We start from the raw sequence: 27,691 nt of genomic DNA, 5'->3' as shown, positions 1-27,691 counted from the left end.
ATAAAATATGACTTGAAAAACCTTTTTTGGACAAAAAGCCTGCTGTAGTTTTTAGATGTAAATATAATAATATGAACATATCTCCTTTATTCTTCTCCCTTACTTACAGAAGGAATAACAGTTTCTGATTTCCCCAAATCATGAGGCTAAACAATTATACACATCCAGTTTTCCATAGGAAGTTGGCATAAAGGAAGGATGTGTGAGGGTTGGTGGTGGTGGTGAAGGACAGGAAATCAATTTTCATATGTATGGTCCTGATGAACCAAGCCTCCCCGGACTCTGATTTAGATCTTCTAAATTCAGTAAGTACACACTGTGTATCCACCATGTGTCAGGGACAGTGTCGGGCACCAGTGACAGGCAGATCAACAGGATGAGGCCCCTGCCGTCAAGGAGCTCACAGCCGACCCACGGAGAGACACACAGAATGATGACACATACGAGGGCTATAAAACCAATCCATTCTTCCCTGGTAATTATTTGAGCAATTACTCTCTTGGTAATCACTTTAGTTGTTATTGAATTTGAAAAAGTAAAAAAGTGGTATTGAAATTCAAATACTATAGATGTGTATAAAATAAAAAAAGTCCTGGTATCAGGTATGTGTATTCTTCAGATCTTTTTTTTTTTTTTTTTTTTATGCGTTACGCGGGCCTCTCACCGCTGTGGCCTCTCCCGTTGCGGAGGACAGGCTCCGGACGCGCAGGCTCAGCGGCCATGGCTCACGGGCCCAGCCGCTCCGCGGCACGTGGGATCCTCCCAGAACCGGGGCACGAACCCGCGTCCCCTGCATCGGCAGGCGGACTCCCAACCACTGCGCCACCAGGGAAGCCCCTCTTCAGATCTTTTAATATACATACTCAAACTATGTATACACACATTTGTTCCATTGTTTAAAGAAAATATAAACATTCTATGACCTTTTTCCCTTTAAAAAATATCATGGTTACTTTTCCATGCAGTGTACAGAGGTTCACCTCATTCTCTGATGGTTGCATAGTCTTTTGTACTCAAGAATAATTAATTTCTCTGAAAAGGTTAGGGAAAGTTTTGGGCAAAAGGTGATATGTGATCTGGCCTTGAGAGAAGAACTGGAGTTCATCATAGTAAGAAAAGCCGATGCTTGTGATGAAGGAAGGGAGCGGGGACAGCCCGAGCGCGCTTGCGAGGTGTGGAAACACACAGCGTCTTTGAGGGACCATCAGCAGTCTGGAACACGCTGTTCCTCGAACTTTGCTGTGCATCAGAAGCACCTTGGGAGTTTCTTAAAACTAGCTGTGCTGTCTCCTACCTTGAGACTCAGCAGGTTGGTGAACCCAAGTCTTTGCTCTTACCAATACACTAGTCTGTCTCCCCTTCTATGATAGTGTGGAATCACACCATCCTCCATAAGACAAGGCAAATGAAGGCCCAGAAAAGCCCCATGGTGGCACAGGAGAAAATGCTGGCATCCTTACGTTTACTCTCACTTGGCCGTTTCATTCTCAGTCTTCTAGCATCCTCTCCTACACCAACTTTCACTTTGTAGTTTTATATCATCTTTCATCTGAGAAGTTCAAAGTATTCCCAATGTTGACATCAATGGTTGGGTGATGGGAACAGGTAATAACCTCATTTTGTAGAAGGATAAATAGAGGCACTGAGGAACTCAACTTCCTACCACAGTGAGTGAACACGGAAGTTGAGAACAGAATTCAAACCTGCCTTTCATCCTGTTCATGATATTATTGTCCTTCCCCTGAATTACAGACTTTGGATCACTTTTCTCATTAATCGAGGCAGTATGGCGGAAAGCATCCTGCACAGTAATCCAGCTCACAGCAGAGACAGCATTCCTCCCCTGGTAACAACCAAGTAGGAGCTGCCCAGGGCCTCCGGAGCTTAGTGGTGTTTCCTGATGTGCTGCTCAGACCAGTGAGCCAAGAGACACACCAACGTAACAGTGGCACTGGCAGTTAGAACCCGGCCTCCAGCCGGTCCGTCTCCCTAGGAGAGGAGAGTAGTGTGGTCTATAGAGAGGTGGCCCTAGGATGATGGGTTCTTTTTTGTCCCCTACCTTGAGCTTCATGCTCTAAACTAGAGCATGTATCCAATAAGCTGCTTCTTTTTAAAGTGAAATTCATTAATTGGAGTCTCAGACCTTTGTGTTATGAAGAGAGGAGCTGAAGCAGAATTAAGCCATTAATTATCTGGCGAGGTTCCAAAGCACTCACCATAACTTCTCATCGTGTTTCACAAGCATGTAGGACACCTTTGTCTAATGGCTCGTCCTAGAAATGAGTGTGAGTGGTTAGGAACACAAACACTTCTGCCCTAATGGACTATTCTCTGATCCCTTTATTGGTTGTCAAATCTCCTTTTAACACTCTCCAGCTTTATATTCAATCACGAAAAACCTTTTCAAAATAGGCCTTGAGTGTTTTCTAGTAGATAATTTTAATGTTGAGAATTAATTCTCTTCCTCCTGTCCTAACTCTACTTCTTTGAAGTCAGCATGCCTTTCATCTGTAAATATGAAAATAAACATGAATAATTAATGACTTATCATCCTCTCCAAGTAGGAAGTTTTATTCACTTCTGAGGAAGAAATAATTATTCCCACAGTCAGAGAGACAGGTAGGAGGCAGAATGGGGACTCTGCTTCTGATGGTCTTGATGTGTGTTCAGACTGCCTCGAGTAATTCCACCTGCCTTCAAGAGCAACTATTACTGGGGTTGTTCTCATCTTGAGTACTTACCCCTCTAGGTGGAAATATGTTTCAAAACGGTGGATCTTCAGCTTCTCACTCTCCCGTCTGACCACACCCCCACGAACCACTTCCATCTTTACGATGGAGCCATAACATCTCCCACATGCCCTGTATGCTGAACTCCCCAAGCCATTAACAATGAACTTGCCCCATTACCTCTAAACCTCAGTACCATGTATACTTCTTGTGACTCATCCTTTGGCTCAGCTCCAACAGGGGCAACAGTTTCTATGACTGATGGCTGCACGAAATGCCCTTACAGACCCATTCAGCTAGGCTGCTCGATAAGCACCAAAGGTGAAGGCTGTAGGAGACACCCCCGCCAACATGTCCGTCACCTCGAAAGCTTAAAGGGAGAACTTCACCTTGCCTAGCTCACGTTCATACCCCATCTCTTTAAAAAATTTATTTATTTATTACCATTTTCTGCCTAGAAGAACCTGTGAGTGTAATGCATTCCATGTTTACTACCTCTGCAAAAGACGTGTTTCCTTTGATACTGCCTTTCTCACTTCAGGGAGTAGCATCTAATTTGAACACTCAGGGATGTGGTAAACAGATCCATCATTCTTTTTTCTTTTTTTTTCTTTTTTGCGGTACGCGGGTCTCTCACTGCTGTGGCCTCTCCCATTGCGGAGCACAGGCTCCGGACGCGCAGGCTCAGCGGCCATGGCTCACGGGCCCAGCCGCTCCGCGGCATGTGGGATCCTCCCGGACTGGGGCACGAACCCGTGTCCCCTGCATTGGCAGGCGGACTCTCAACCACTGCGCCACCAGGGAAGCCCAGATCCATCATTCTTACCCACACCCTTTAGGATCTGCAGACTGTGGTAGGCCCCCACAAAAATGTCATCGTCCTAATCCTGGAACATGTGAATATGGTACCTTAAGTGGCAAAAGAGGCATTGCAGATTAATTAAGGATTTTGTGATGGGAAGATTAGTCTGGATTATCAGGTGGCCCTAACATAATCACAGGGGTCCTTATAAGGGGGAAGGGAGGGGTCAGAGAGAAGATGTGATGATGGCAGCCAAGGTCAGAGTGATGCAGGGCCACAAGCCAAGGAATGCAGGCAGCCTCTAGAAGCTGGAAAAGGCGAGGAAAGGATCTCCTAGAGCCTCCAGAAGGAACGCAGCCTTGCCAACACCTTGATTTTTAACCCACTGCGTTGGTTTCCTAGGGCTGCTGTAGCAAAATTGCCACACACTGGATAGCTTAAATGAACAGAAATTTATTCTCTCACTGTTCTGGAGGTCAGAAGTCCAAAATCAAGGTGTCAGCTGGGCTGCACTCCCTTTGCAGGCTCTAGGGGGAATCTGTTCTTTGCCTTTTCTGGTTTCTGGTGGCTCCAGGCATTCCTTGGCTTGTGACCACATCACTCCAATCTCTGCCTCTGTGGTCACACTGTCTCCTCCTCTTCTCTCTCAAAACTCCTCCATCTCTCACTTATAAGGATACCTATGACTGAATCTAGGGCCCACCCAGATAATCCAGGGTAAGCACCCCCTTTCAAGATTCTTAATCACACCTTTTGTCGTATAAGGTAATAGTCACAGGTTTTGAGGATTAGGACTTGGGGAGACAACGTTTGGCCCACTATACCTATTTCAGACCCCCAGAACTGTAAGATAATAGATTTACATTGTCCTAAGCAACTACGTTCATGGTAATCTGTTATAGCAGCAATAGGAAACTAATACACAGACTGATCATATCTCCTCTCACTTGGATTCTCTAAGCTGAGGAGTCCCTCTTTGTTCTCCTACTCTGTGGAGATGGCTCTGGGTTATGCTGGTTGTTCTGTGACCTTGGCACTGGCCTAGGCCAGACCTGAGGTGGTGGAGCCTACCTCTGCCATGTTACCTCTATGAGGATGGTTTCACCTACTCAGATCCACACTGTCAGAACATGGAGAAATGAGATGTACAGAAGAGAACCTAGAACTAGAATACCGTGAAACATCTCATGAGCTGGGAGGATGGCCCAGGTGGGATTCGGACTGACTCTGAGGAAGAGCCACATCCTTCCCCAAAGGAAAGAAAAGAGTTTTCAACAGCACATATCCTAACCTCCCTCAGGGCTGAAGCACATCTATCTAAATGGTACTAAGCAGCTGATAACTAGGCTGGGGAAGGAAGAATTCAGAACCTGGGAATGTCCCTTCTACTCCTTCAGTGTTTCAGTGAATTTAGGCAATTCAGCTAGCAATCCTGACACATTTAGACATCTGTAGGTAAGTCTAGCTGAGACAGAGCTTTATTCTGCTTAAACAAGTCACTGGCCCTATGTTTCAGCTTCTTCACTAGCACAGTGAAAGCATCTTCCAGGGATGAATTCAAAACAAAGTTCCCTGACGTTATTTCAGTGTCTTGGAAATAGTGCTACTGGGGACAAAACCAAATATGATGTTACCTGGGACAATGGAAAGTGCTTTCCACGTGTATCTTGCACTGGTTCTTGAACATGACTACTGGAGACATTGTAAGTGGACAGGGATCTTAACGTAATTAAAAACTGGAAGAAAAATGTAGCAACGCATTCACCATAGCAAACAACAGTGGTGGCAACAGGTTTTGTGCATGGAGGGGGCTTGGGGCTGGTAATCTGGTGGGAAGAGGGAGACAGAAGAGAGTCTTGAAACTGTGTTTGCAGAACCACACACATTTGTGTTTGGACTATAGGTTCACCTGGGCGGCTCTGCAAGGGGGCAGTACTAAAGCCCACCATGGCCACCCCTTGATGCCACTATTGTTTGAGTGGTGGAATTACAATGGCTTTAATTTCCTTGTTTACTTTTTCTATCTTTTCCATTTTTTCTATAAATGAAAAATAGTAGGATCTCGTGTTTTTAGAAAGAAATAATAAATACGTTAGAGTATGTATGCAGAAAAAAAAGCTGGAATATTCAACAAAATTGTGGCACTGATTTCTCCTTGGGGACAAGGTTATGGAAGACTTCTACTTTCTACATTAAGCATTTCTGTAATGTTTTAATTTTAAAATATTGTAAAGGGAATTTTGACTTACATTTGTTACCCAGAAAAGGTTTTTTTGACGACTACTATACACTAAAGGCATTAGTTAAACGCACATTGCTCTAAGAAACTTTTCTGAAATATGGGCTAGGTGACAGTGATTTTTGAGAATAATTTTTTTTTAATTCATAGGAAAGCTAACGTATGGATACAAATTAGGACGCACGGATTATTAGGGTGAGAATGAGAACAAGTGATACAAAAATTCTCAAGGGTGTTGTTCAGAGGAATGACAGGACTTGGCAGCTCTCCGAAGAATCCTTTTCCAACCCTAAATCTCCAACAGGGGGCAAACGACCAGAGGTGAGAGGCGGCTGCTGTTTAGGGACAGCCTGTAGTAAAGGCTTCTCGGGTCCTTTCTCTAGCTCGCCTCCTGCCCTCAACCACCAAGGGCGGCTCGGGTGCCTGAGAAAGCTTCCTAAGGAAGCCAACTGGCGGCCTCTCGGGAGAGACTTTTTAGAAGGGGCTGTCGATGCCAGAAGACCAAACAGTTCTAGGAGCTCTAAAACATCTAGTTATAATCCCCTCGTCCCTCCCAAAGAGGTCATCTGCTCCAGGCAGGAAGTAACATGGTTTCCACAGAACAGCTAGATGCTGCCAGAACTATCTGAGTTCAGATGATGAACTCTGAAGATGAAGCAGCAAATCGGACTTCCTGAAGTCCTCCCGACAGGGCCTCCGGGCCTCGGAAACAAAGTCCTCTCGAGTTACGATCTTTAGCACATCCCAGAACAGCTCTGGGCCAAGGCAGTGCCTGGCTGGGTCTTGCTAATGTAGCCTTCCAGGCCATGGGGAGTCCTCTGGGCTACAGTCAGAGGCTTGTCACGTCTGGGAAGGCGCAGGGTACTGATTCTACCTGTTGTGAGGCTGGCTAGGTTCGGAAAGACGCCTCAAGAAGCAGATAAGTTCTCTGGAAGCTGGGGGGCGGGGTGAGGGTGCTACAGGAGGGAGAGGAGCTCTGGAGTCTATCCCGGGAACCCAGGGGACTCCTGGGTCATGGGCTGGTCGCCCATACCCAGGAGAGTGGGAAATGGGCCCTTGGGAGAGCTTACACTAGGCGAGTCGCCTTTGTCTTTATGTGAGCACAGATTACGTGGAGGTTTTGGTCTCTGAACATCCTGTCTCTCTGTTACTGGAAAGGTACCTCTGCCCAAGTTAGGCCTTGCTGAATAGGGTGGTAGTATCTGTCCTCTTCTTCCCTTCTCCCTCTCAGGGGAGCTGGTTTGGCCTTCCCGGTTTCCGGTGCCACTCCTTGCTAACGTGGAGACCGAGAGGTCCAAGAGCCACTCCTTCTGTTACTTTTGTCCAGTAGGGACGAATGTGAGGGCTTTTGGTTTATTATTGCAGCCACTATCTAGTCACTCCCAGGAACTGCCTCACAGAACTAAGGACCGACAGCAACAAAGTACCCCTCAGAAATCCACTCGTTCAGCAATTATTTGTTGAGCCTCCACAATTTCTAGGTCTCATATGGATGAGTCAGTCAGTCTTGATCCTTGATTCATGAAGCCTGTTACCTAGTGAAATAGGTAAGTAGTAATAAAATCATACAAATAGCTATGTAATTATAATCTCATTAAGTGCTGTATAGTAAACATATACGACTAGGGTGTTTTGAAAGCAATGGCTTTCTGCCTCTTAGTGAAAGATACATTTTATATTCAATCCAATACATACACAAACACACACACCCAGACATAGATAATAAAACAAAAGTTCCATTAAACAATTCTTACTCTTACTATGAGCGATGCCCTCTGATATTTTCTGGTCTTTTCATTGTTTTTTTTTTTTTTTTGGCTGTACCACGTTGCTTGTGGGATCCCCGACCAGGGATTGAACCTGTGTCCCCTGCAGTGGAAGCACGGAGTCCTAACCACTGGACCACCAGGGAATTCCCTGGTCTTTTCGTTTAGAAAATGCTGGTTACAACCCAATAAATTGGTCTCACAACCAATTAGTGGTTGTAATCTACCATTTGAAAAACCCTGTCGTGGGGTCCCCAACATAGAGTGGAGTGAGGATGGAGGTTACAGAACACTTTCCCCTAGGGAAGGGACATTTAGGCCAAGACACAGTGAGGTTACGGAGACTCGGCCCAAAAAGGCCAGGAAAGAATGCTCCCGACAGAGAGAACAGCATATGCAAAGGCCCCTCATTTAATAGAAAAGGAAAGTGGGGATCAAGGAAGAGATGTGCCTTGTTCAAGGTCGTGTAACTCTAAGCCCAAGTCTCCTAACTCCGAGTTCAAGGTTCTTAAGCGTACTGCAGCCTATTAGCTGTAGTCTTCCTCTTCATTTTGCTACTGATGGGCCAAGGGCTAATTATTCAGACCTAGGCTGACTAGGAGGCAAGAGAAAGGAGCAACGGCAGGGGGCTATGTTTACAAAGGGCCCGTTTAATTCTCCATGCAAAACAATGCACCTTAGTGCCTACCCCACCTGGCTTGAGGCCTGCTCTGGCGAGCTGTTTGCTCCTTCCTGGTAGGGGCTGGCTGGGAGCCGTACTCCTGCTTAGTCCTGGCTTTAATGAAACACCATTTACAAAATGTCCAGGCAAGGTTTAGACTCAGCTGAAGGCCCTGGAAAGGATGCAGAGCGCTGGCCCTGGCTTTTCCATGTCCCTGTGTTGATGTTGGCACTCCCTTTCCATGTGTTTCCACCTTGCTCAGTTCCCTGCTTGGCCCCTGTGACTGCTATGCATGGTCAGCTGTGTAAAGCACTTTAGTTGTGCGGTATGATGGTAACGTGAATACGGCAAGTGGAATAGAGGCCACAACCAAGGGTGTCAGTCAGAGTCAGGGTCAAAGTGGATGATCTAGGAGGACATGAGAAGGAGACCGGTTGCAGGAGGCAAGGGCCTTAGGCCAAGTTTCAAAACAGGCAAGAGAGAAACAGAGCTGCTCTATACAGTTGCACAGTTTGTACACTGCACAAAGCACCCATGGAGGGGATGAGTGAGGCTGAAACGGAACCCACAGTCCACTCACAAAACTGCGTCCCTGGCAAGGGGCTGTATCTGCCTGGAGGAAGAACCTTCACGGACAGAGGCCAGAGAGGAATGGCTCGGTAGGGCTCCCGGGCAGAGTCGGAAACAGCCAGGCCCACACAACAGTGCATCGAAAATATGACTGCCGAGCCTAGGGAAGGTCAGCCTGCTCAGGTTTTAAACACTAAAACCATGTGGGTGGATAAGGGCTGGTGGTTGGGTGCCACTCCGTAGCGACAAGCTGTGACCACAGGAGCAATGGCTGAAACCAAAGACACCTCATGGTGCAAGCCCCTTATCAAGCCGGACTCTGTGAAGCTCCTCCATCTTCGTTTCTCCTCCATCAACCTCAGAGGTAATCCTGCCACACCCTGGAAGCACAGCGCTACACCAGAGATTTTAGCTACAAAAATGTTGCTAGTAATACGTGCCCATATGTTAAGGGAAGAAACAACAACAACAAAAAAACAACAACAAAAACACCCCCAAACATTCTACAAAGGTGAATAATTAAAAGTAAAAACAGCCTCTTAAAATTAAAATCTTCCTCTGTCAAAAACCTCCTCACAGCTCATCACTCACCTTCCAACCTCCCTTTCTGTTCTCACTGGAGCCTGTAATTACTTTCCCCCTCATTCTGCTGACAACCAGTGCCTGTCTTAGATTTGCAGTGCTTCCTTCCACCTCTGACCTTAGGGCCAGCTGCTTCACTGCCATCTCAAACTCTGCCTCCCCAGAAACCTTGCCCCGAGCATGCTAAGCCACCCCCATCCTCGTGCTGCCCCACTTACTGCTGCTTCTCCAGGCTAGAGGACTTCAGAGACTTAGCCCTTAGGAATTCATGGGCCCAACTCAGCCCTCACCCTTGCACAACAAGACTTTCATTCACCTCTCAAACGCCCAGGCTCATTTCTCACAGTGGTTAATTCAGACCTTCAGGACCTCGCCCCCGACCTCAGCAAGCAGCCTTGGCTCTGTCTCACTAAGGGAAAGGTCTTTTATTAGTTATCTCCCCTGGACTTCACCCTGCAAGTCAGGGGTACAAAGAGCTTTACACTCTCCTCCTATCAGTCTCAGAGGAAGGGAGTCCTTCCCTCTCCTGCAAAGTTATCCCTTCCCTGGTGTTCTCAAGATCATTCCTATTTGCTCGCTTTCTCTCTTGTATGTGGATTATTTTCCTCAAATAACTCCTTTTCCTTTCCACCAACACACATGCTCATGTCTCCTTATTTTCAGAAATTATTCCAAGTCAATACTAAACTCTTACTCTGATTGTAAGTTGGTTGGATCACCATGGAGAACAATGTGTAATAAGGCCATTAAAACAACAACAATATGGAAACAATCTAAGTGTCCATCAGTGGATGAACGGATAAAGAAACTGGTATATATACAGAACGGAATATTATTCATCCAAAGAAAAGAAGGGAATCCTGCCATCTACAACACAGATTGACCTCGAGGGCATTATGCTAAAGGAAGTAAATTGGACAGAGAAAGAAAATACTGTATTATCTCGCTTATATGTGAAATCTAAAAACACTGAACTCATAGACACAGAGAACGGATCGGTGGTTGCCAGAGGTCGGGGTGGGGGTGAGGGAACTGGGTGAACGTGGTCAAAAGGCACAAACTTCCGGTTATAAAATAAATAAGTCCTGGGGAATATAATGTATAGCATGGTGACTATAGTTAATGATACTGTATTATGTATTTGCAAGTCACTAAGAGAGCAGATCTTAAAAGATCATAACAAAAATAACCGTAACTATGTATGGTGATGTAGGTTAACTAGACTTATCATGGTGATCTTTTTGCAGTGTATACAAATATTGAATCATTATTTGCACACCTGAAACCAATATAATGTTATATGTCAATTTAAAAAAAACCTAACCTGGTTTGTACCATTTGCCTTAGTAACTCTGCTTTATAGGATATACCTCTGAAGAAATAACCCAAAAAGGAAAAAAAAGGAATTTGTACAGTGATGTTCAGAGCAGAGATACTTACGCTTGCAAAATATTGGAAATATCCTAATTGCCCAATAATAGATTGATGGTTAAGCACATTTTGGTATCACTATAATGGAATACCACAGAGGGAATGGGATATTTGCAGTGACAAATCTATGGATTATGCTGATATAGAGAAATCTGTAGACGAAGCACACTTCAATACACAAAAACTACATAAACAAAAAATACATGCTTACTAAAATTTTATATATGTTTGATGATAAGGAACAGAATTGTAACAAAAAAAGTTTGATCCCGCTGCTTCTTCTGGTTACTACTTTTCTCCCCTTCCCTGTTGCCGTTCTCTGGTGACTATCTATTGCCTCTACTTGCTCTGTACCCAGTTCCCTGCTTAACGCTACCCAATCTGGCTTCCATCTCCAGCGTTTCACTGGAGTGACACCCTTGCCATGATTTTCTTCTGGATGAATCCTTAAGCCTAGTTAAACCAGCAGCACTGAAGCTCTCTTCCCTTGCTCTGAAACCTCCTACTTCCCCACATTGCTTCACTTTTTTCCTAATTATGGACAATTCTCAAAGCTTACTACTTGGGGCTCTGGTCTTTGTGCTCTGTACCCGAGACCCCTGGAGAAACCCCCTTTCAGGGAAGCCATCGCTCCTGTGTTGTTGACTCTCACACCCATAGCTCCATCCAACCTCATCCTCAGCTTCTGGGCTTTTGTGCTCACTCCACTTGGATGTCTCCAATTTGTCATCTTAGTTCTCCATGCCTAAACCAAAACTTATCTCCAAACTGTCTCTTCAACTTCCTAATTTCTGACTAATGTTCGCAATGTTGTGCAAACTCTCACAGCCTCAGTCTGGTAAAGGTGACCTACTTACGATCCTTGGCCAGTCCACCTTGCCTCGTGGCAAGCCCTCTCTGGTGTCCTGTCTACCCAGAGCCTTCTCTTCTGCAGGACACGCTCAGGGTCTGCTCCCTTCGTGAGGTCTTTTCTGACTTTTTCCTCTCAGAGCCCTCTTTGAATTTAGACTCTGTAGTGCCAGTGACTCACAATATGCTGTTCTTTTCATTTCTTTTGCCTGAACTCTCCTACTACCTGTCCTCTGGTGGGTGGGATCCTGTGCTACCCTGCATACCCAGCTCCGATATGCTTCCCTCTCTGAAGGCTCCCCCAGCTCTTACACGCTCAGGGTCACTCTTCTGCCTGGGTTACCAAAGCACCCTTTCCCATCACTGCTGGCGTTCCTGCCCCATTGTGTGATAGCGATTTATATAATTTTGTGTCCAATTCTCCTGCCAGAATGTTAGCTGGGTTCCTTAAGGGCAGGGACCATGGCTTATACCACAAAGGAGCACAGATGTATTATCAACCCCCAGTGTCGTCATGCATGCTAATCATTCCACACATCCACCTTATCTTCCAAACCAGGCTGAAGTTTCTCATGGACAGGGGTTGAATCTCATTTCTTTTATACCCCATAATGACTCAGAATACAAAACAGAAAGGACTTGGAGAGATCTTATTGAGAGTACACTCAGAATAAGGCCTTAAGAAGACAATACGCAAATTTATATGAATAACCTATAAACCTGGAAACTATACTATCTGGGGAATACAAATGTTATCCACTCTCAAAGCACTGTACCTTGCTATTTTAGGGCCAGCATAACACATCTCTGTACTTAGCAGTGGTCCTGTCACTTAAAGGTGTTAACAGGATGCCCAAACCGGGAGCTTTCAGCGGTGAAATCTACCCATCTAAAATCAGGGCAGATCACAGACTGAACCAGAGACCCTGATAAGCGGCAATAATCTGCAGGGACGGGAGTGGGGGCTGACGGCTGTCTGCCAAGAGTCTGGTGCTGCAGAAAAGTCTAGCTACACAGTGCATGTTACACCACGGGAGATAAGCCTTCAGTGAGACACTCCCCATATGGGAAGGGATATTTAATTTCATCCAGTGGTCCAAGGCCTGCCCCTTTCACATGGCACAACACACAGCAGTTCAACTATGATCCTGCTGACTCAGAGCAGCTGAGATTTCATTTCTTACCAGGCAGGAAACACCATTTAAATTACCAGGTGACCTGGACAACACCCTCAAGAGAAGATGAATGCTTCTCCCACAGTCGCTCTTTCCAGGTGGTGGAGTGTCCCCAGCGAGCCACACCCAAAGACATGTTCACTAATAATCCTAGGTGGCAGGGTAGGCCTCCACCCTGTCTGGGACAGGTGTCTGGGGAGTCAGAACCACTTGGAAGAAGAGGCAGACCCTGCTTAGAAAACATTTATATAGCAGCACAGGTCGAGCTGTGTGATAAACCACATGGTTCCTCAGCTCTACGTCCCGGTGCTCAGAGGTGGGCCGACACCACCACTGGTAGAGGGCAGGTATCAGCCCACTGGACAGGCCACAGAGATGATGCACAGTGTGTGCGTGGATGGGAAAATGAACGAGAGGACAGCAGCGGCTGGGCCAGCCCCTCCCATCACAGTCAGCAGCTCCAGGGACCCGCCCAGCCCATCCCAGCAGTGGGCTTCTGCTGCCAGGTGGCCACCCAACCTTCTCCACCCACGCCTGGAAGAAAAAGGGCCTCTGAGCTGACGGCGGAACAGAATATGGCCAGGGCAAAGGGAGGAAGGAGGCTGCTGCAGGCCTGGGTGGAGTCTTTCAAAACAGATAGTTCAGATAGGTGCACAACCGCCAAAACAAGGGAGAAAGCCTCAAATAAGGCCCCTGAGACACGGGGGAACCAGGACACCAGAGAATCTGCAGACATGGGGAGAAAAAGCCCACCCAAATGGAGCCCTGTGGTACACGGGGTTTTACTGAAATCTGATAAATCTAAACAGCAAAAGTTAAGAGGCAAAGAAGACTATATTGTAAGACACTTTCTTTTCATAGTTTTTTTTACATCTCATTTGAGTCAAGAGAGACTACTTCATTTCTCAAGACGTCTCAAGACAGTTGGACTTGAGAGTTTCTAGACTACGGTTTTAAGTCACACACCCACACAGTAACACTCCAGGCACGCTCTCTCTCAAAGAAGAAATGAAGTACTATCTAAAGGAACACCTTTGAGAAGTGTTTACCTTGAATCATGACCATAGTGAAACAAAATAATAAAAAATTAAATACCTTGAGATTTTCTTAGCGATTGTTCTACTACATGGAAACTACACATCGCTGGTTTAAAAATTTTGTAATGAAAGTTATAGCTGCTTAATGCAGAAAACTTTGGAACACACTGAAAAGCACTCAGAAATAAAAGTAATCTCGTTACTTAAAGATAATCACTTATGGTTTTGGCATATGCCCTTCTAGTACCTTTTCATATATTTTAAAATAAAGTTGGTATCATTCTTGACACACAATTTTGCATCCTTTTTTCATTGATTATATCAAAAGTTTCTGATATCAAAAAATATTCTACAAGATTTTTGATGCCTGTGCAGTATTCCATCTAGGTGAACTGACCAATGCCTAATTATTGATCCTTTTGGTTGTTTTAACTATTTGATGTTATTAATAATGATTATAATTAATAATGTTGCATTAATAAAAATCACTGTATAGCTATTTTTATATACATCTCTGATTTTCGCAATATTCCTAGAACAGCAATCTCTGATCTAAACATATGCTCCTTTTAACGTTTTTGATACATAATGTCAAAACTACTTGGGCAAATTTGAAGCCATGCTTCTTGCTCAGTTATTTTAAACATATCACACAACTGGTATGTATCTCCTATATACAAGAAATAGTTTCAGGAAAAAAAATCATTTTACGTGGAGTCACAACATTTAGATAGGCCAAATCTTTATTTACTTCAGGCAAATAATGTGTTCAGAGCTCAAAACACCGATGTAACGTTATACCCGTTTAGGAAAGTTGGTAGGGCACGATGCTAGTGAGAAGAAGATATTGGACTTAGGCCAGTATTAGCCAGTTCACTCTACACAGAGGAAAAACCATCCTTGGCCACAGGAAGCCTCACCAACCTTGGCCAACTGTCGCCCAAATCTGTACTCTTGGCCAAAGGGAAGACTGCGTGATGGAATGTGGATTACTCATCATAACCCATCCTAACGCTTGGTTAAGCAAGTCAAAGCACGTGTCCAATGATAGGTGTGTCATCTTTCTATAATAAACAGGACACCTGGCTAGGAAACACAACTGACCAACTTAGGAGAAAATTAAAGCTCAATCATACTTAATAATTTGGTCAGTTTATCAGTGGTTCCTAGGGGAAGCAGTTAATAAATCACTGTGGGAAAGTGGTGCTCTATCAGCCCGATCTGATCTAAAATGCGGCTACCATAACAGAGTAGGTCAGCATTTCAGCTGGGCGCCGTTACACTTCAAGCCCTCTTCATGCTAAGTAAGGGGCACAGAGTTTTCATAAAGGTCATCTGGTCAGATGCCATTTTCATCAATAGTTGAAAATTAAAATAGCTTATTAGAATAACAATGATTACTTCAACTGTTCAAGAGAAGGAAGGGACAATTCTCAAGAAGGGAGTGAAGAGACTAGGAAGAGGTGGTGAGGTAGGAGGTCAGTGAAGTACCCTGGGCTGCCAGGAAGAAGCCACTTTGGAGGGTCCTGTCCTTACCTACGAGCCTGGTTTGGTGCAAACTGGCTTGGCCTGTTTGAAGGAAGCAGTCTAACCCTATCTGCCCCAAGCATTGACGGCTCCAAGTAAAGGCAACTGCTTCTTGCTCACCAAAATGTACTTACTGAAAAACAACCAATACCAACTCTATTGGTCTTCATTAAATTACAAAAGCACACATGCTTCTTACAACAATTCACAGATAGAATTATATATGAAAAAAAGGAGTTCTCCTTTGAGTGTCCTTTTCACTCCTCCACACTCAAATTCCACTTCCCCGAGGTTAAAACTATTGTGTTTAAATTTTCAGTCCTAAGATGCCTATTTATGAGTATTTTCTTTCCAAATGAAATTTTTAGGAACTTAAATTCATTTGTGTCCCACCTGAATGGCTTCCCCGGGCTCCCTAATTACGTGGCAGTCTCTGCCTTGACTCCATCTGGAACCGTTGCCACCCCAAATGCCCTCCCTTTACCTCTCCTCACTAGCAAGGAGGTTTCCCTCCTAAGGCAGATAGCTCCTCTCCTGGGCCCTCCACATCTCCCAGATGCAGAGCTGATCTGAGCAGTCACCAATTAAAGCTACACCTCTAATAGTAGAGGAACTGAATGAAGGCCACTGCGAGCTTGACTCACGAGGGAGAGCTCAGCAGCTTTTCCATTTCAAATTAAGATCACTCCCCAGACTGGCCTCCCCAGCGGAGGACTAACCGCCACCATGACATACACAAACGCACGAAGTCTCTGCTCTCCCAATCAACTGCTCCCGCCCTGCCAGCCTTTCAGATAACCAGGTCAGCTGAATACATGGAGACAAAGGGGCAGTTCATATACTCCTATTTTGGCAGTTGAAATAACACTGCAAGTGCCAGGTCTTCACAGGATAAATCCCTCTGTGCATGTCAAACACACCGAGAAGCCTGCTGGGAGATGGGGGTTGCTGAACTGGGGGGCCAAGATGGACTTAGGTCATGATAAAATGTGGAAAGCATTATTTTTTATTTTATACTTTAGTAATATAAATTAATGGTTGCTACCTCTTATTAAGCAGGTACTCTACACACTTCCTTTCATTTAATCCTCCCAACCACCCTGTAAAACAGATGGGTATCATTTCAGGCTTGCAGATGAGAAAACTGGCACTCAGGTTCCATAACTCACGCAAGGCCACATGGTCAGGAAGTGGTGGGACTGGGATTTGAACGCAGGTTTGTCTGCTTCCAGAGGCCAGACCACCTCCCTTTCTCAAGGATAGGGGTTAGAAATCTCTATGGCTTCCAGGAACCACAGAAGGTTACATTCTGGGAGCTGGAAGATAATCCAGTTTGCTCCTCCTCTCGGCCCCCTTTCAGCCCTCTCCACCTTGCTTCCTGGAATACAGCAGTAGCCTCACAGATAAGTTGCGAAGACTTCAAACACCCACCTTCGCGTTTGCTTTACGTTAGATGATGTAAATTTAAGAAAGGAAAAACTTCCTTGAAGTTGAAATGCACTGCGTGGGGAAAAAATATTTTTGAGATGGCAAGAATAAATATTTAATTAGACAGTGTGACACTCAATTTCACCTGGCTTTGCAATCAGACAAAAAACACGCCCTTGTCTACAGGGCTAATTACAGACTACTAAATTATTTTTTATTAAAACCCTCTAGAATATTAAATATGAGGGATGAGGTAACATGGTATTGTAGAATAGCCCTAGACTGGCAATCTGGGTTCTAATCCTGACTCAGCCACTAATAACTACCAACATTAATTTGCATGGTGTACACAGCTGACAAAATGTTTTCACATACTTCCTACATTAGTTGGGTGACCTCAGGCAAATCACTAACTCTTGGTGTCTCATACTGAAATCTGGAAATGAGAACACTGAACCATCTGAAGTCTTCTCCACTTCTAACATCCTATGTGGGGGAGGACACGTGCCTTAGGATCTTTACAAATATGTCTGTGAACAAATCAGATGCATTTTGGTTCAGAAAAATTACATTTTCTGCTCAGCTTCTGAAAGATGTTACTTGGCTAAATTCAGGTATAGCTCATACGATGTTTGCTGCCAGCTAGTTGGCTCTGCTTCTGGAGGGTACCATATGAAGGCCTTGGGATGGATCCCCACACGGGAACTTTCCTCTCTTCAATAGCCAACTGCCATGCCTAACTGCAGTCAATCATCTTACGTACACGACCCCACAGAGTAGGCTGGCTTAGGGAAAGGACTTAAGGAAATCCGTCCTCACAATGCATGCGCTCTCAGGATCGTCACATCCCTGGGAATATTATAAATATCATTCTCAGTTCTAAGACACGCAAATCCCTCCTTCAAATCTTGCCGCCTCCTGGCTATTTTAATGTTCCTGAAATTAGGAGGCACCGTAGGCTCAACATACATATTTTGATCTGGTAGTGTTAAATGAGTTTACCTAAAAGCTGCTGGTAAACTGCTGGTGTGTCTTAGAATCAAGGAAATATAGTGCTACAAAACTACAACATAGATCACATAGATTTAGGTCTAATTTGGTTCAAATCATGTCCCTCTCCCTGATCTTAACAATTACACTCAGTAACAACTGGATAGGCAACGTATGAGACACAGGTATCAGTCCTGTTTCCCAACAGCAGCAGTTTAAAAGGCATTGCATCATTATCTCATAAAATACAGGTATGGATTTTAAAGGCAAATTAACCTATATAAAAGCCACTGTGATGCTCTGGAAATGTCCTATCCCACAGTAAACTGTAAAGGGGACATTTTACTCACACCCTCCTGATCTATCTAGCCTTGACACATCTTCTTGCTTCTTAATTCACAACCCTCCACCCCAGTAATATGGCTGATTCCCAAAATACACTCAACCCAGGAGGAGCAGCTCTCCAGCACAGCTGTCTGCTCCTGCCCTGCTCGGGTATTTGGGTGAGCTATGCAACACAGAGAGGACCACACAGAAGGAATGTAACTCTCAGGCCCCACAGTTCCCATCGCCCCGCAGGCAGGTGCATCCCACCAAACCCCAGACTGGCATTCGAAACAGAAGAAACTGCGCTGCTGCATGGGGGCAGTAGTTTTCCTGAACTTCATCTCTATGTTTAAAACTAGGGCGACAGCCGTCCTTGCTACTGTAAACTAATCTGATGGGCATGGGGGCGGGGAGTGGCTCTGAGGAGGCTGCCAATAGGCCATGATTGAGCAAAGTCAAGGCGCAAAATCGTTATTTCTCACCGTTTGCAAGCCAGAAACTCCAAATTTGTGGGTTCTTCACCATGATTTTTAGAACTGAACCATCTACGCCCTTTGCACCCTAAAGTAAAAAAACCCAAAGCCTCTTCTACAGTTTAACTGGGTGATATTTACACACATTTTCTAACAGTACACTGAGATCTGCAAGCAAAAAAAAAGAATCAAAGGAAGTTGGCAATGAGGTACACACAGTAGTTAGGAGCCCTCGAGTTGAGGCACGTTTATTAAGAGACAGCTTCTGGCTGTGCGCACCAACTCTAACTTCAGCTCCATTTCTTCCGAAAAAAGAAAACAGTTTGGGATCCTGCTCTATTCCAAGATCAGGGAATGCACGATGGGCAGGTGGATGGGTAGCAAACATAACCCAGGGAATTGCTCAAATGTGCTAGAACCCCTATCAGGTGACAGCCCCCACAGAGACACAGCTGCAGGAAACAGGGGGTGCAAGCCTCAGCCCTACACCAGAGAGAAACCTCAGTTCTCCTCCTCCTTCTCCGCTCTGCACATGTTATGCTAAAACTCACTCTTGCCCAGTTGGTTACCACTTGGAATTTACAGGTATCAGAGATCACAACCCTTCAATATACAAACAGTAAGCATTTGCTACGGCTATCAGGCCTGTTTCCAAACCTCCCATTATATCCATGTTGTACTGCGGGGGGGGGGCGGGGGGGGGCGGGGGGGAAGGGAAGGGGGCGGGGGGGGGATGGAAAGCATGTTAAAGAGTACTGCAAGATGCTTATTCACAACAACGCACTGGAAGCGCAGGAACTTCAGCTCCCAAACGCAACCTTTTCTTCCCCTCCCTCCACTCTCTCCAGTCCCTCTCCACAGCGCCCGCCAAAGCCAGAGCTCAGCCCACTAGAAGGCCACCGTGCACTAGCGAGTGCTCACTAAGCAGTAGCTGATCATGATGATGGGGCGGAACGCTTCCCAGCAAATCTACTCGGAAAGCCCCACAAGCTCTTAGCAGCCAGCTAGTACTGTCCAGACCTGCTTCCCCACGCCAGCCGGGGCAGAAGCGTGTGGGTAGGAAACCTGAGGCCCCAACGTTTGGGCAGGCACAACGTCCCCCCTCCCCCCCCGTCTCCCCTCGCTCTCTCCCTTGTCACTCTTTTTCTGGCATATCACTGGGGAAAACCCGAGAGGCCGGAGATGTCAGGCCCAAGAGGAGTAAGGAGAAGGGACAAGGGCGAACGGGGGGCAGTTTTTTGGGGAAAAGTCTGTCCAGAGCAGAGGTGTGGTAGCGCCGCATCCAGCGGGGAAGAAGCCCCAAGGTGGGTCTGTGGGGAGAGAAGGGGAGGGGGAGTGGCTCGGGGAGGCCTGACGGCTGAGGCCGCGGGGAGCCCGGGAGAGAGGGGTGGAGGAAAGGCGTTGGGCGTGGGGGAGACGCAGTTGGGGGGCGGGTGCGCGGGTCGGGAGGCGAGGGGGGCAACTCGGTTCCCCTCCCCCAGCTCGGGCCCGGGCCTCCCGCTGACTCAGCCCCACGGCGTCAGCCGCCTCGGCCTGGACTCACAGTGCGCGAGATGGCTCCGGCGGAGGCAGCGGGGGAGGGGGACAGGCGGCGGGGGCGCTGCGGCTGAGGCTGCGGCTCCGGCCGGCGGCTCTGGGGCGGAGGGTCCTAACAGAGGCCGCCGCGGTCTCCGGCTTCAACGCACAGAGACTGCGGGGGAAGAGAGCACTGCGCAGGCGCGATGCGGCCACCGCTGTCAGTCCGAGCGGGGCGGGGCCAGGGCACCAGCCGTCTCCAAGGCAACTGGTTGGAGAGGGAAGGACAGCCCCTACTTCCACCTTGTGTTAGCAACTGCGATGGGAGGTGGGGACGACGAGAACAGTCCCTCTAAGTTGCCATAGCAACAAGGAGAGGACACCGCCTCATAAATTTACGGCGGTATCGAGGGAACGCTCTTACCTTGTCACCATGGCAACTGGAAACAGCCCCTTCCTCTTTCCTTAGCAACGGCGTAACAATTCCTCCACCCTAACTGATCTCAGAAAGAACAACCATTTACACCTGATTCCATAGTAGCCAGATGACGGATTCTTTTTTTTTTTTAACATCTTTATTGCTTTACAATGGTGTGTTAGTTTCTGCTTTATAACAAAGTGAACCAACTATACATATACATGTATCCCCATATCTCCTCCCTCTAGATGACGGATTCTTATCTGTCTCACGGCTACTGCAAAGGAGAAAGGGGAGAATATTTCTTCTTTTTTAGCAACAGGAGAGAGCTAAGGCTGGGTTTTCTCTCCTCTCTTGGTTTATGGCTTTCAGTCGCAGCCTGTTACTCTAATCCCCAAATTCAATTTTCCTCTGCCTGTGTTAAGCATTCCTTTTTGTCTCCTGCCAAAAAGTCTATACCTTTACCTCTAAATGGAGCTAACAAAGTCTTCTATACACAGGTCACGAATTTTTATCAACCTTATTGTCTCTGTCCCAATGCATTTGTAAACGATACCTGTTTCTTCATCTTGCCCACTAGCTAGTTTAAATTCTACCCCCTCATAACTAGCTCCCTCCTTGATATGTTCATTGGTGTTCCCAAATTCCCTGTTCTAGGTCAGCTTTTATGGATCTCCCCAGTTCTTCTAGATCCCTCTTCTTCCTGTCCACACCTACTGTCCTTGTCCTCCAGTACTCCACCCAGGGTTCCACTATGCTCACCATTTCATGATTTCATTAGCTTGGTTCTCTTTGTGCAAACTACTTCTGGGTCTCCTTCCCTCAGCCCTGACTCCCGTGGATATCTTAAGGTCACCTCTGTACCCATCTTGTACATACCTCCTTTTGTATACCTCCATACACATCTTACAGTATTGTCCTTGGTTTGCATGTGTCTCTTCAACCAGACTACATGCCCCTTGTAGGCAGGAATTCTGTCTTATTCATCTGCTCCCTCAGCATCTAGCACCCAATATGAAACATAGTAGAGTTCCAATAAGTGCTTATGGAACTGGATCAAGTGAAGACAAAGATTTTCTTCAAAGAGTTTTCAAAGAGGTATCTTCTTTGACTCCAAAGAAATAAGTGAAAGGAGTCAAAGGTTAAAATTTTTTTTTGTTCATCCTCACTTTCTCTGACCTAACTGCCTCAGAGTCTCCAGTAATATTTTCCATATGATCTTTGCACATATTTAATCTTTAAGTACCACAGATACTATTACACCTCTCTCACTCACTTAGCTCTCCATCTTAATGCCAAAACTCTAGTCATCTATTAATTTAGACTCTGGCATTCTCTATTTCCTGACTCCTCACCTGTAGCTAGTCTCCCTTCTACACTGTCCCTAATGTTTCCACTGAATAAATTTTCTCACAAGGTACTGACCTCTTCAATGATTCCTGTCACCCTCTATAATCAGTACAAGCTCTTCATGCCTTACTATTCTACCATCTCCTAACCCAGCTCAGATCCAGCGCTCTTGGTGAACATTACTGGATTCTGCTGGGCTTGTTGACATGCTGCATTCTCTTTGAATGACTCAGAAGTAAGAATTCGTAGGCTAGCATTCTTTTCTGAGTCTCCCTGTATAGCTCCCAGAGATTCCACCCCAGGACTATGGGTGTCAAAGCACTCTGACTGAGCCCATTTTCTCAGGAGAGAAGGAGAAGGCAGCTGACTACAAATAGAGTAAGAATAGAGAGGGACACAGCATATGCTGAGTCAAGACTGTCTCCACCCATCCAAGGCAGTTCTCAGAAAGGAGAGGTTTTCTTGTAGAGGATAATTCCCAGAGCAAATCAAGGGGTTAGGACAGTAAAAATGCAGGCTACACTTTTCCTAGCTACAGAGTTGGAGAACTGAAGCTGTTCCTAACTGTATCTATAGGGTGTCTGGGTGTCACAAGGACAAGGGAAAATTTTCAGACTCAGTTTATTTTGCTTCTCCATTCTGAAGTTCCAGCACATCTCCATGGTTGTAGGTGTGGACTTGGATGGTAGCTGGCATCAGAGGTAGCTGGCTGGTCCTGAGTAATCCCGAGAAGAGACTATGGTCCTTGTATCCCCACCCATTTGTCACACATGGGATAAATGACCATTCTACAAAGAGTTTCTGTACACCCTTCATCCAGATTCTCCACATGTTAACATTTTACCGTGTGTCAGTTATCTATTGCTGCAAAACAAATCACTTCAATTTAGTGGTTTAAAACAATAACCATTTCATTATCTCTGTTTCTGTGGGATGGGAATTCAGGAAGAGCTCCGCTGGGTGGCTCTGACTCAGGGTTTCTCAAGTGGTTACAGTCAGATGGTGGCTGGAGCTTAAAAACAGCAGGGGGCTAACTAGACAACCCTCTCTCTTCATATTGTCTCAGAGCTAGCTTTCTCACTACATGGTGGCTTTGGGACAGTTGGAATACTTATATGGTAGTTGAAGGTTTCAAGGGTGAATATAATAGTAAGAGAAAAGCTGCATCATTTTTTTTTTAAAGATTTTTTTTGACGTGGACCATTTTTAAACTCTCTATTGAATTTGTCACAATATTGCTTCTGTATTCTGTTTTGGTTTTTTGGCGGCGACACACGTGGGATCTTAGCTCCCCGACCAGGGATTGAAACCCACACCCCTTGCACTGGAAAGTGGAGTCTTAACCACTGGACCACCAGGGAAGTCCCTGCATCTTTTTTTATAACCTTGCCTCAGACATCACTTCTACCATATCCTATTGGTTGAACAACGTCACCAAGTCTACCTAATATCAAAGGAAGGGAACATAGGCCACACCTCTCAGAGGGAGCAATGTCCAAGTCACGTAATAAGAGCATGGATGAGAGATATTGTTGAATCATCTTTGGAAAATGCTATCTGCTACACCCTACCACCTAATGACAAGAACTCACATGCCACTCAATGCAAAATACACTCATCCCCTCCCTCAAGACCCCCAAGTCTCAATCCATGACAGCACCAACTTGAAGTCCAGGATCTCAACATCTAACTCAGGGCCCAGTGTGGATATGGCTTTTCAGGCCCAGTTCCTTGGATATAACTCCTTGAGTACCAGTCCTCTTGATCTGAAGACCTGTGAAGTAAAGAGACACATCATCTGCCTTATGCGTACCCAGCATACACCAGAGGCACAGGCATATAGGGTAATTTCTATGGACACTATCATTTCGAAAAGGAGAAAAAAAAGGCACACACAGCAGTTACTAGTTCATAGCGTTTCTGAAATCCAATGGGCACACATTGCCAGTTCCTGGTTTAGGGTTCAGACCCACTGCCATTTATTTATTTATATCAGTGTTGACAGGGATTTCCCCCCCAGTGGGTTATAATCCTTTCTTCTTATTATTTGTTTTGATGTTCAATGGCCACAGATTTGGCCAGAGGAAGAAACTTCAAGTTGGCCCCTGTGTCCTTTGGATTTGTCCCCATCATCCTTTGAACCTTCCCTTGCTTTCTGGTAAAAGATGTTCCCGGCTCATCTTGTACTTTCCCTACCTCAGCCCTGGAATTGGCCATTCACCAGGAAGTGATGAGTCCTCTTGACTTTTTGACATTCCTTTTTCCATTCTCCCTTACTTTCTAAATCTGCCCTTAAACATCCCGGGGATTCCCATCTCATTTCTCTCTCCTCCCTCTATACATACTTCTTGAGTGGCCTCAGGTATTCCCATGACTTCTGAATCTGTATCTCCATCCCAATCAGTTCTTCCAACTGTCAGACCTGTATATGTAATTGCTCTCTAGATATCTCCAACCCTATGTCCCACAGGCACCTCAAACTCAATAGGCTTAAATTAAACTTATTTACCCTTCCCCCCTCACAAACCTAACTTTCTTATATTCCCTATTATTGTTAATGACATCACTATCCAAGAAAAACTTGAGGGTGATCCTAACCCACATCTTCTCTCCAACTGCTTATACCAGAACAGTTTTCCAACACTATCAATTCCATTTTTAAATAGCTCTCAGGTCTGTTCTCCTTCTTTATCTCCATCACCTTTACCATCTCTTGCCTGGGTCACTGCAGAGCCCCCCACCTGGTCTCTCTTCCTCTAGTCTCTCCCACTTCTGACCCATCCTCAACACCAGCTAGGAGGCTCTATCTAGAAGATAAATCTTATCAACATAACTCCTCTGCCTAAGTCCCTATGGCTGCCCTTCTCAAACTGGCTGAAACAACTTCTGGGCATGGGGGAGTCATGTAAGGAAACAGAGTGAGGAGCTATAAAATAGTTATATCTTCCTCAAGCTTCAATTTTATTTAGAGATTCAGGAAAACATTTAAAAATATTTTTAAAAAACCCAGACATATGATGAAGTAGAATGCAAGAATCACATGATTTTAAAGACAAGACGTTTAGAGAGTTTGAACTCAAGATACCTCCAGGCCTGAACTCTCCACACTGCCTTTTGGGGTACTTGAGTGGAATGTTTGAGACACACTGGCTTGAAGGATAAAAGTTCAGACTCTTTCACATGGTAGAGAAGCTCTGCTCTAATCTGGCCCCTACTAACCATTTCCACTTCACCTTCCACTCCTCTTATGCCCCCAGCCTCATTACCTCTCACAATATATGTCAGCCACAAAGAGGAAGCACTTGTGGTTGGCCAAGAAACCTGTTCTGTTTCACAGCTGAGCCACCGTTACGGGGTTCACCCTGCTTGGAGTCCCCCTTTCCCCTCATTCTGCAAACTCCCACTCATTCTCCAAGACAAGCTTTAGTGTCATTTCCTCTGTGACACTGTCAGGGACCTACTCCAGACAGTTGACAGGTTCTCTTTGGTACGAGGTACGTTCTTGTCACGGCCTCACATTGCCTTGTGTTACGATACCAAGCTTATTCACATCTCTCCCCACCCGAGGTCCTTACTCTCAGAGACCATATCTTATTTACCTTTGTACGCTTAGCACCTCACATGGGAATGAAAATAGCCAAGCAAGTTAAAAACAACTTGACCTTTTGTGCTTTGCCCAGGGTGACTGGGGAAGCCAAGTGGTTGAGGGAGTCTGAGAGAGTGGGTCAACTCTGGCTGACAGGGGGCTAGACTTTAGATGGGCACTTGCAGGGCTGCCCTAACCGTGAGGTGAGGGCAGAGAGGAGCTGCAGTGCTGGTCACTGTTACTGACAGTGTCCGTTATTCATTTGAAACTAGCTAAAAGTGGAACAGGACACTCAAATAGGACTGATTCCCACATATAGGAACCCTTGACATGGTTTTAAACTTTACAAGGGACCCATGGAAACAGTATGTAATTTTGTTGAGGAATAACTTTTAATCCCAAGACTTGAAGCAGGTGACCTTATCTAGAGAGCGAATCTAACACCATCACCCCCACCCCCGCTGGAGCTGCACAAGCCTTGGGTCCAATATTTCCTCTTTTATGCGACCTTGGGCCTTGGTTTTTCTCATTTGTTGTTGCGATGGTTAAGTGAGATAATGTATGAAAAATGACTGGCAGTGCCTGACACACAGTAAATACCCAATAAATGGTAACTATCAATAGTAACCAAACTCTTATTAAGGTCAAGAGGTCACTTGATTCTCCCCCTCAGTTATACCCTGATACATTATATAGGAGCAAATATGCAAACTTAGAATTTGCAAAGGTCTTAAGACAGACCTCCTGTGGACATTAATTACCTACTGTATCCAGCTTGAACAGCACCTTTAGACCAGTGGCTTAGATGGCAAGATGTTACCCTGCTTTTGGTGGAAAATGCCCACCACGATGAGCAGGTGGGTGGTAAAGGCTTGGATTAACTTGCATGAGTCTGAGGTGGCCTCCAGGCCCCAGGACTTTTTTTTTTTTTATTGGCATATAGTTGATTTACAATGCTGTGTTAGTTTCAGGTGTACAGTAAAGTGACTCAGTTATATGTATACGTATATCCACTCTTTTTTAGATTTTTTTTTCCATATAGGCCATTACAGAGTATTGAGTACAGCTCCCTGTGCTATACAGTCCTTATTAGTTATCTATTTTATATACAATAGTGTGTATATGCCAATCCCAATCTTCCTATTTATCCCTCCCCCCCTTACCCCCTGGTAACCGTAAGTTTGTTTTCTACATCTGTAACTCTATTTCTGTTTTGTAGATAAGTCACTGGAACCCTTTTTTTGATTCCACATATAAGTGATATCCTATGATATTTCTCTTTCTCTGACTTACTTCACTCAGGATGACAATCTCTAGGTCCATCCACGTTGCTGCAAATGGCATTATTTCATTCTTTTTTTTTTTTTTTTTTTTTGCTGTACACAGGCCTCTCACTGCTGTGGCCTCTCCCGTTGCGGAGCACAGGCTCTGGACGCGCAGGCTCAGCGGCCATGGCTCATGGGCCCAGCCGCTCCACGGCATGTGGGATCTTCCCGGACCAGGGCACGAACCCGTGTCCCCTGCATCGGCAGGCGGACTCTCAACCACTGCGCCACCAGGGAAGCCCTATTTCATTCTTTTTAATGGCTGAGTAATATTCCATTGTATAGATGTAGCACATCTTCTTTATCCATTCCTCTGTTGATGGATATTTATGTTGCTTCCACGTCCTGGCTATTGTAAATAGTGCTGCAATGAACATTGGGGTGCATGTATCTCCCAAGACTCTTCTCTTTCACCTGCCCCAGCTTTTGCATCAGCATCCACTGTTTCTGCAGCTCAGTGGACACAAATCGTGCTTCTCTTCGTAGCGATCCCCACCTCAAATGTCAAGGGCCAATTCACGAGAAGACAGCATTAAACAGAGGTTAAGGCAAGGTTTGGGAGCTACGTGGACTTGAGTTGAAATACTAAATCTATCACTCCCTAACTCTACAGCAAGCTATTTAACTCAGTTTCTTCATCTGTAAAGAAGGGATAATAATAGTAAAAGCCTCAGAGACTTAAGAATTAGGTGGGATCTTGTTTATCCGGTGCTTAGGACAATGCTTGGCATGCTGTGGGCATTCAATAAACAGTATCAGTTGTTATTTTTATTTAAAAACTGAAGTGTTACATTCTTTATAGAGACCTTCTCAAAGCAGGTAAAGCTCTTTGCTACTCTGGCACTTTTATTTGTCTCTCTCTCACAGTATTTCTTGTTTACAAAGGGGAAATTAGCATTTATTTAGCTGCT

General features: G+C 45.4%; 1 protein-coding gene across 2 annotated transcripts in view; it reads right to left on the bottom strand.

The window, feature by feature from the left end:
* Positions 1-20,314, bottom strand: part of MAPRE3 (microtubule associated protein RP/EB family member 3) — a 48,609-nt gene extending 28,295 nt beyond the window's left edge. Inside the window, exon 1 of one of the 2 annotated variants that reach the window (XM_032652692.1) lies at positions 20,130-20,314. The gene's annotated coding sequence lies outside the window, so the exon portion shown is untranslated. The remainder of the gene's footprint in view (positions 1-20,129) is intronic. The other variant, XM_032652693.1, reaches the window with a different exon arrangement.
* Positions 20,315-27,691: the final 7,377 nt, after the last annotated feature.

Source organism: Phocoena sinus, chromosome 13 (genome assembly GCF_008692025.1).
Source record: "Phocoena sinus isolate mPhoSin1 chromosome 13, mPhoSin1.pri, whole genome shotgun sequence".
NCBI lineage: Eukaryota > Metazoa > Chordata > Mammalia > Artiodactyla > Phocoenidae > Phocoena > Phocoena sinus.
The sequence above is the reverse complement of the archived record's forward strand: the minus strand, read 5'-3'. Positions and strand labels throughout refer to the sequence as shown.